The 8,340-nt window shown below is 36.4% G+C and overlaps 1 non-coding gene across 1 annotated transcript; it reads left to right on the plus strand.

The window, feature by feature from the left end:
• The first annotated feature begins 5,622 nt into the window (after window positions 1-5,622).
• Window positions 5,623-5,695, plus strand: Trnaa-ugc (transfer RNA alanine (anticodon UGC)). The gene has a single exon. It is a non-coding gene; the product is annotated as a tRNA-Ala (tRNA).
• The last annotated feature ends 2,645 nt before the right edge of the window (window positions 5,696-8,340 follow it).

The following is an 8,340-nucleotide window of genomic DNA, read 5'->3' on the forward strand; positions in this document are numbered from 1 at the left end:
AAGCAACCTACGCTCTCAGAATGAAGCCTGATGTGAAATATAATGAAATAGAAGATGCACTGTTATGAAAAAAAGGAACAGGGTGGAAATTTTAAGAGTCAAGAGAATGAGAAGAAAAGCCACAGCCTGGGAGGAAGTATTTGAGAGTATCTACTAAAGGACTGTTATCTAAAATATACAAAGAACACTTAAAAGTTCACAAGAAAACACAATCTTATTTAAAAGTGAATTTAGCCAATCCCCAAAAAACAAATGCCAAATGCTTTCTCTGGTATAAGATGACTGACCCATAATGGGGTAGGGAGGGGGAGCATGGGAGAAATAGACAAACTCCAGATAGGGCAGAGGGGTGGGAGGGAAAGGGAGGGGGCAGGAGTTTAGCAATGATGGTGGAATGTGATAGACATCATTATCCAAAGTACATGTATGAAGACACGAATTAGTGTGAACATACTTTATATACAAACAGAGACATTAAATATTGTGCTCTATATGTGTAATAAGAATTGTAATGCATTCCACTGTCATGTATTTAAAAAAATAAAATCAATTAAATATTTTAAAAAATGAATAAAAGACTTCAATGGACACCTTATCATAGAAGATACACAGATGGCAAGTAAGCAAATGAAAACGTGATCAGCATTATATGTCATTAGGAAATTGCAAATTAAAACAACAGTGAGATACCACAGCATAGTGTCAGAATGGCCAAAATCCAAGACACTTGAAGCAAAAAATTCTGACAAGGATGTGGATCCATCAAGGACTCTTATTTATTGCTGGTGGGAATGCAAAATGGGATAGCCATTTTGGAAGGTAGTTTGATACTCTTAACTTATAATCCACAACCAAACTCCCTTGTATTTACCCAATTGAATTGAAACTTAAGTCCACACAAAAACCTGCACACAGATGTGTATAGCATCTATATTAATTTGCCAAAACTTGAAAGCAACCCAAATTGTCCTTAAGTAAGTGCCATGGTTTGGATAAGTGTCCCCTGAAGACCGTGGTGGAACCTTTAAGAGGTGGGGCCTAGTGGGAGGCTTTAGGTCATTTGGGGCATTCCTTTAAAGAGGATTGGGTGATGCTGGACTCATGCTCACTCCTGCATGCTCTCCCTTGCTTTCTGGATACCATGAGGTGAGCAGCTTCATATGCCAAAAGCTCCCATGATGACATGTTGCCTCATCACAAGCCCCAAAGGAACAGAGCCAATCAACTGTGGACTGAAACTTTCAAAACAGTGAGCCAAAATAAAACTTTCTTCCTTTTAAGTTGATTATTTCAGTTATTTCTTTTTTGTTTGTTTGGTTTTTTTTCAGGTATTTCTTATAGTAATAGAAAACTGACTAACATAGTAGGGAAATGGATAAATAAACTGAGGTATATGCTAACCATTTTTAGCCCTAAAAATAAATGAGTTATCAAGACATGAAAGATATGGAAGAAACTTGGATACATATTACTAAAAGAAGCCAATCTGAAAATGTTATATACTGTATTATCCCAACTATAGTACATTCTATGAAAAGGTATAGAATCATGTCCTTTTTACTAGAGGCAGTAAAAAGATCAGTGGCTGTCAGAGATTAGGGGGTGGGAGGGATGAATAGGCAGAATGCAAATGATTTTTAGAGCAGTGAACTATTCTCTATGATATTACAATGATGGAAACATGTCATTGTACATCAATCAAAACCCTCAGAGTTTACAACACTAAGAGTAAACCCTAATGTATACTATGGACTTTGGGTGATAATGTATGTCAGTGTAGGTTAATTAATGATAACAAATGCCATTCTGATGAGGGATTTTGATAGTGAGGAAAAGTTCTGTGTGGTAGGGAGTGCTAACTATGTACTTTTGATGAGAACCTAAAACTATTCTAAACAAATAAAGTTTATTTATTGAAAAAAAATAAATAAAATAAAGTCATAGTGGCTGAATTTCTGACCAGCATCTGAGGAGATTTATGAGGTTTACTTAAATCCCATAGGTGAAACATTTGAGCTCTTCAGATAAAAGCACTCTTAAATATACTGATGAGCAACTCAGAGAGGGAGGCAAACAATGATGACATTGTGAGTGGCAATCAGACAATAATCAACATGCAATGTCACTGTGAAGAAGGCCATGCCCTAGGAGCTTCATGTTAGGTCATCCTCAGCAACCCTATGGAATAGATGTTCACACAGCAATCGTCTAAAGTTTCCGTAAAAACATGTATTCAACTGAATATACTCTATGGTAAGAGGTGAGAATACCGGCATTGCCGTACCTAGTGGGTAGGTGGGTACATTGGTACTGCCTTCTCAGAGGCTGCTCAACAAGATCTAATCAGATTACCTTTACACCCTTTGATTTTCAGTTCTAGTTCTAAGCCTGTATCTCACAGGTGTATTCACACCTAGCTACAAAGAATATATGTACAAGGATATTCATGGTAGCACTATTTAGAGTAGACAAAAAAACTGCACATGCCTATCAGAATGGCTACAATAAAAACAAGACAATGACAAGTGCTGGGGAGGTTGTACATATTGTTAGAGGGAAAACAAAGTAGAATAACCCCTTTGGAAAATAGTTTGGCATTGCTTATTAAGGTTACCATGCATTTACCCCACAACCCAGTAGTCCTAGTCTGAGAATAAAAGTATTGTTTACCCAAGAGAAATTAAAATTTATGTTCATACAAAAACCAGTGCCCAATAATATCAGATTTGTTATTGCCCCAAATTTGGAACAGCCCAATGTCTTACAACTGCTGACTGTGGAAAGAAACTGGTATATCCATACAATGGAATATCAGTAATAAAAAGAAATCAACCACTCATATATGCAACAACATAGATAAATATTAAATGCATTGTACTCAATGAAAGAAATCAGATCCAAAAAGGTTCATCTGTATAAGTCTATTTATATGACTTCTTGGAAAGGCAAATTATAGGGACAGAAAGCAGATCAGTAGAGGCCAGGGGTTGGGATAAGCACAGGGGCCTGTCTCCAAAGGCATACTCAGGAGTTTGGAGTGGTGGAACTGTTCTTTACCTGAATTATAGTTACATGACTATGTAATGTTTACCAAAATTCACAGTACTGCCCACTTAGAGAATTTCACTGTATATATACATACCTCGATAAAATTGTCATTGAAAATATCTATGTCACCAGTGGAATGACTGGTCACCTAAATTTGGATATAGTCACAGATGAAATACTACACAGTCATTCCAAAGAAGAAGAATTTCTAAACATACACATATGTAATTATCAAGATGCATAAATAGAGCCAGACATGGTGGTGCACACCTATAATCCCAGTTATTTGGGAGATTGAGGCAGGAGAATCACCAGTTCAAGGTTAGCCTAGGCAATTTAGTTATACCCTTTTTCAAAAATTTTAAAAAATCAATAAATAGGGCTGAGGGATGTAGTTCAGTGGTAGAGCACCCATGGCTTCAACCCCCAGTACCACAAAAAGAAAAAAGATGCATAAAAAGACATCTTTTTCTTTGTCCCCTATTAGTAAGGGTTCTCTAGAGGAACTGAATCAATAGGAAATATAATTTTTAAAAGGGGACTAATTAGGTTGGCTTATGTCACCAGAAGCTGGATAGTCCACAATGGCCATCTGCAGACTGGAGAGCTGGAAGAACCAATAGCTGCATAGTCCAAGAGCCTGAAGCCCCGAACAAAATGGATCAACAGTGCTATCCTAGCCTGAGACCTAAGCCTTGTGGTGAACCATTATCAGAATTCGCTTTGGAAAAGTGAAGAAGCCAGGGTCCGATATCCTCAGATGATCACAGCTGCAATCAAGAACCAGTTCAAGAAGAATGAGCTTGCATTTGCTGGTCCTTCCTTATTCTTCCAACTTTTATTCCATCCAAGCCATCATTCTATTGGTCAGTGCTGCCCACACTTAGGTAGGGTCTGCATTTCAGTTGTCTATCCCACATATCAATCATTCACAGACACATCCTCATCAAAACACTCATAAACCTCTTAATCTTTGGCATCTCTTAATCCAATCAAGTTGACAATTCAAATTAGCCATTACATCCTGCCTCTCAGTACTGGGGATTGAACTCATGGGTTCTCTACCACTAAGCTACATGCCCAGGCCTTTTTCCTTCCTTTCTTTATTTTTTATAAAATTTTGGAAAGATGATATTCACTGAGAGTTACAAAATATAGGTCTAAACAAGTGATAATTTTTCTTTATATATATATATATATTTTTTTTTTTTTCAAGACAAGTGCTCTACCACTGAGCTACAACCCCAGCCCACATGATAACTTTTCTCATTTTACCAAATTGCAGGGTCTGACCTTGAGTTTGTGATCCTCCTGCCTCAGCCTCCTGAGTTGCTGGGTTTATTGGTGTGTGCCCAATCATAAACAGAAATCTTCAAAAGCATGTTCCAATAGACAGTGTGTTGTCCCATACCTCTTCAATGGCTCAAAGAAAGGGAAAATATTAAGAATACACATTTTACTAAGCATTTACATGGGCTTCATTTGGGGGAAAAAATGTACAGGAAAGTACAAATAAAAAATGCCACGAGGGGATCTCACAAAAATAGGAGGGAGACCAAGAGAGTAGAGAAAGATGATTGAGAGGGAAGTTGGGGGTGGGGCATGAGGAAGTACTGGGGAAGGAAATCTATCGAACTACGCTATGTCCCTGTACAAATATATGAGAATGAATACCACTTATACACATAATGATAATGTATTAATTAAAATAATAATAATATTAATAATAATAATAAAAGGGAGATCAGTAGAATAGAGCAAGTAGATTCTGGGAGGCAGGAGGGGAGGTTCTGGGGAAGGAGATGGATCAAATTGTTATGTGTATGTACAAATATGCCTAATGAATACCACTATTATGTATAATTATAATACTCCAATAAAAATAATAAAAATTGCCCCTGGGGAAGAGGACTGAGTGACTAGAGGTCATCAGAAAGACATATGTAAATTATGATTTAAGTTTTTAATTATGTGGATGCATTACCAGTTGTGGGCAGATATGCCTGACAGTAACTCCCTCTGACTGTACTGAGCATCTTTTTTCTTTTTAAATAGAACACAATATCTTTATTTTATTTACTTATTTTTTATGTGGTGCTAAAGATCGAACCCAGCGCCTCATGCATGCAAAGCAAGTGCTCTACCACTGAGCTAAAACCCCAGCCCATGTACTAAGCATCTTTTACATCTGTCCTGGGGTCTCTCAGGTACATACTCCATACACCATACTGGTTGGTACAGGCTCAATGCTGAAAATACAAAGGAGGTAGCACCTCCCTTAACCGATGAGTGCTGAGAGCACTAGACAAGGCATGTCTCAGGTACACATTTCAGAAACACATTCTACATAATTCCTTAGAGGTTCTCCAGTGGATTGAGCCCCAGTTGCCCAGTGTGGTAACTCACCATTGCATTGGTTTTACTTCCTTGCCTAATTTACTCTGTAGTCCCCCCACTCCAGTTTCTTGAAATTCTTCTACAAATAAACTACTTACATGGAACATGAATGGATGAATGAATAATTAAATAGAGTATGGATGTATAACCCCATATTTTAAAATTGTGATTGTGGGCTGGGGTTGTAGCTCAGTGGTAGAGCGCTTGCCTTGCATGCAAGAGGCACTGAGTTCAACCCTCAGCACCACATAAAAATAAATAAATAAAATAAAGATCTTTAAAAATAAATAAATAAATAAAATTGTGATCATAATTGATGTTAGCATACATAGAGAAGAAAATTAATGAGCTAGGCAATCTCAGCCTATGAGTCATTATGAAGTCAGGGTTTGAATCCTACCTCTGCCAGTGTCTAACTGTGATGATGAGCAGGTTAATCCCACTAAGTTTTCATTCCTTTATCTGTGAAATAAAAATAACAATATTATTTCTCTCATTTGGTTGTCTAAGGGTTAAATCAGATAATGCATGGAAATCACATAAAGTTCAACACATAAATGTCAATCTTATTTTCCATTCTGAAAATAATAGTAGTCATGAAAGGGGTTGTTTCTGCAACATATAAATTTTACATAGTAAATATGTGTTTTCTCTATAATTAAAAAAAGTTAGAGGTTATGAGCTCAGCAGGGTGTTTTCCCACTTGGGTCTTCCCCCTCTTCTAATTCTTGCCACTCAAAAAAAAAAAAAAAAAAAAAAGAAAGAAAGAAAAAGAAAAAGGTCTGCTAAGGAGCCTGCAATTTCACAGCTGGAGAATTTTAGAAATGCAGAATGCAAAGCTGAGCCTACACCTTCTGATCAGTTTACATGTGCAAAGCCCAGGTGACTTCATTTACTACTGTGTTTGAGGAATTCCCCAATGGCCTGTTTCTGACACAAAAAAAGTCAGACCATGACTTTGCTACATGGAATTAATGTTATATTAAGAAATATCTAAGGTGAAATAACACTGTATTTAATTCCATTTTTCACCTTAGGGCTGGGTGTGTAGTCCTCAAATAAAATGTGGAACTCAAATAATAATTTTGAAATTAGAAAAGTTATCACTTGTTTAGACCTATATTTTGTAACTCTCGATGAATATCATCTTTTCAAATTTTTATTTTTTGACTGAATTATCCTTCAATAAGCTCTTAGACCAGGCTAGGGTCGTGGCTCAGTGGTAGAACATTTGCCTTGCATGTGTGAAGCACTGGGTTTGATCCTCTGCACCACATAAAAATAAATAAGATAAAGGTATTGTGTCCATCTATAACCAAAAAAAAAAAAAGAAAAGAAAAGAAAGAAAAAAAAACTCTAAGAGGTACTTTGATATCATTTTAAGATCATTGTATAAAACTTCTCAGAATTGAAAATCATCAATAAAGCTTTCTTTCCTCATTATATAAAATTGTGTTTAACACAGAAAGCATGATATTTTTGTCTACAAAGCATATCTAAATGTATATATATGTGTAGATGGGTATATTTTGTAGGACATACAAAAAAGTCTCATATGATGTGTGTTTTAAACAGCCCTCAAATTCTTTTATATTTCTTAGACTGAATGATGGGGCCTAAATCCCTTGCCTTTGAATGTGGGCAAGCTTTTGACCACTTGACCAGTAGAGTACAAGAGAAGTAATACTGTGTGCATTCTTAAAATTAGTTCATTAAAAAATCATGTTGCTTCTTTGTGATCTCATAATGCTCTCTCCAAAGGTTTCACCCTGGAACAATTCTTCTAGGGACTCAGCCACCATACTGTAAGAAACCCAAAACTCAGGGGCGACCAAATGTAGATGGTCCAGATTCCAGGCAAGAATGCCAGTTGAGACCAGCCTTCAGGTCATCCCAGCTCAGTCAGCAGACCTTCGAATGGAAAAGCTCAGATAATGCAAATCTCCAGCTTGTAGTTCCCCAGCAGTTCTCTCCCCAGCTGTTGCCCCCAACATCATGGAGCAGAAGAAGTAATTGCACAATCTCCTGTATGAATCCCTTGCACACAGAATCTATATGCATCATAAACTGTATATCATTAAGTATATTTCGGGGTGCTATGCTACACAGCAATGGACAATTACACTCAAAATAAACAAATAACCCCTAAGTTACCAAAGTAGTGATAATTGAATTTGGAAAATTTTTTTCTTATTTGTTTTCAATTCGCTGGTAATGAATGTATATGACATACAGGCTGAATAATGGTTTTCAAATAATATCAAGAATATTTCTGTGATTATTCTCCCAGCCTACTCTCTCTTAGATTGGTTCCCTACTCCTTATCTAAGTTTTCTAACCACACTCTAAAGTTTCAGACTAAAAATGGAAAAATGCTAAGATCAATCTGTGGATTACATACATAATTATAAAAGTTATGATTTTTGTCCACATTACAATTATTTCCTTTTATTTTAGATCCCTAATAATGACCTTTTAAAAAATAAACTTTAAAAAATATGAGTTATTCAGCTGGGTGACTCCTACTACTTAAACAGCAAGAAGAAAATATCAAAGGTACATTTGGCACAGTAAAATGCCACCAATTAATTATACAAACAAGTTGGAACAAGCCCAAATTATGTGAAGAATGTGTACAACCTCGTAAACTGACTCTAATTACTATTCAAACTGTCCCAAGGGGGGAATTAGTGTATCGGGTTTGGAGCAAGAGCTTGTTAGATTTTTGATATTTAAAAATAACTTACACTTGTTAAGTACTTAACAATATAAAGACCTCTTTCACGTGTTCTGTCACATAACCTCATGACAACCACAGGTGCATGTATTATAAGTGATATTTTGGAGACTTAGAAACTGAGAATTGTCCAAGGTCATCCAGCAAAGAAATGGCAG

This window comes from Callospermophilus lateralis, chromosome 3, assembly GCF_048772815.1.
Source record: "Callospermophilus lateralis isolate mCalLat2 chromosome 3, mCalLat2.hap1, whole genome shotgun sequence".
NCBI classification, from domain to species: Eukaryota; Metazoa; Chordata; class Mammalia; order Rodentia; family Sciuridae; genus Callospermophilus; species Callospermophilus lateralis.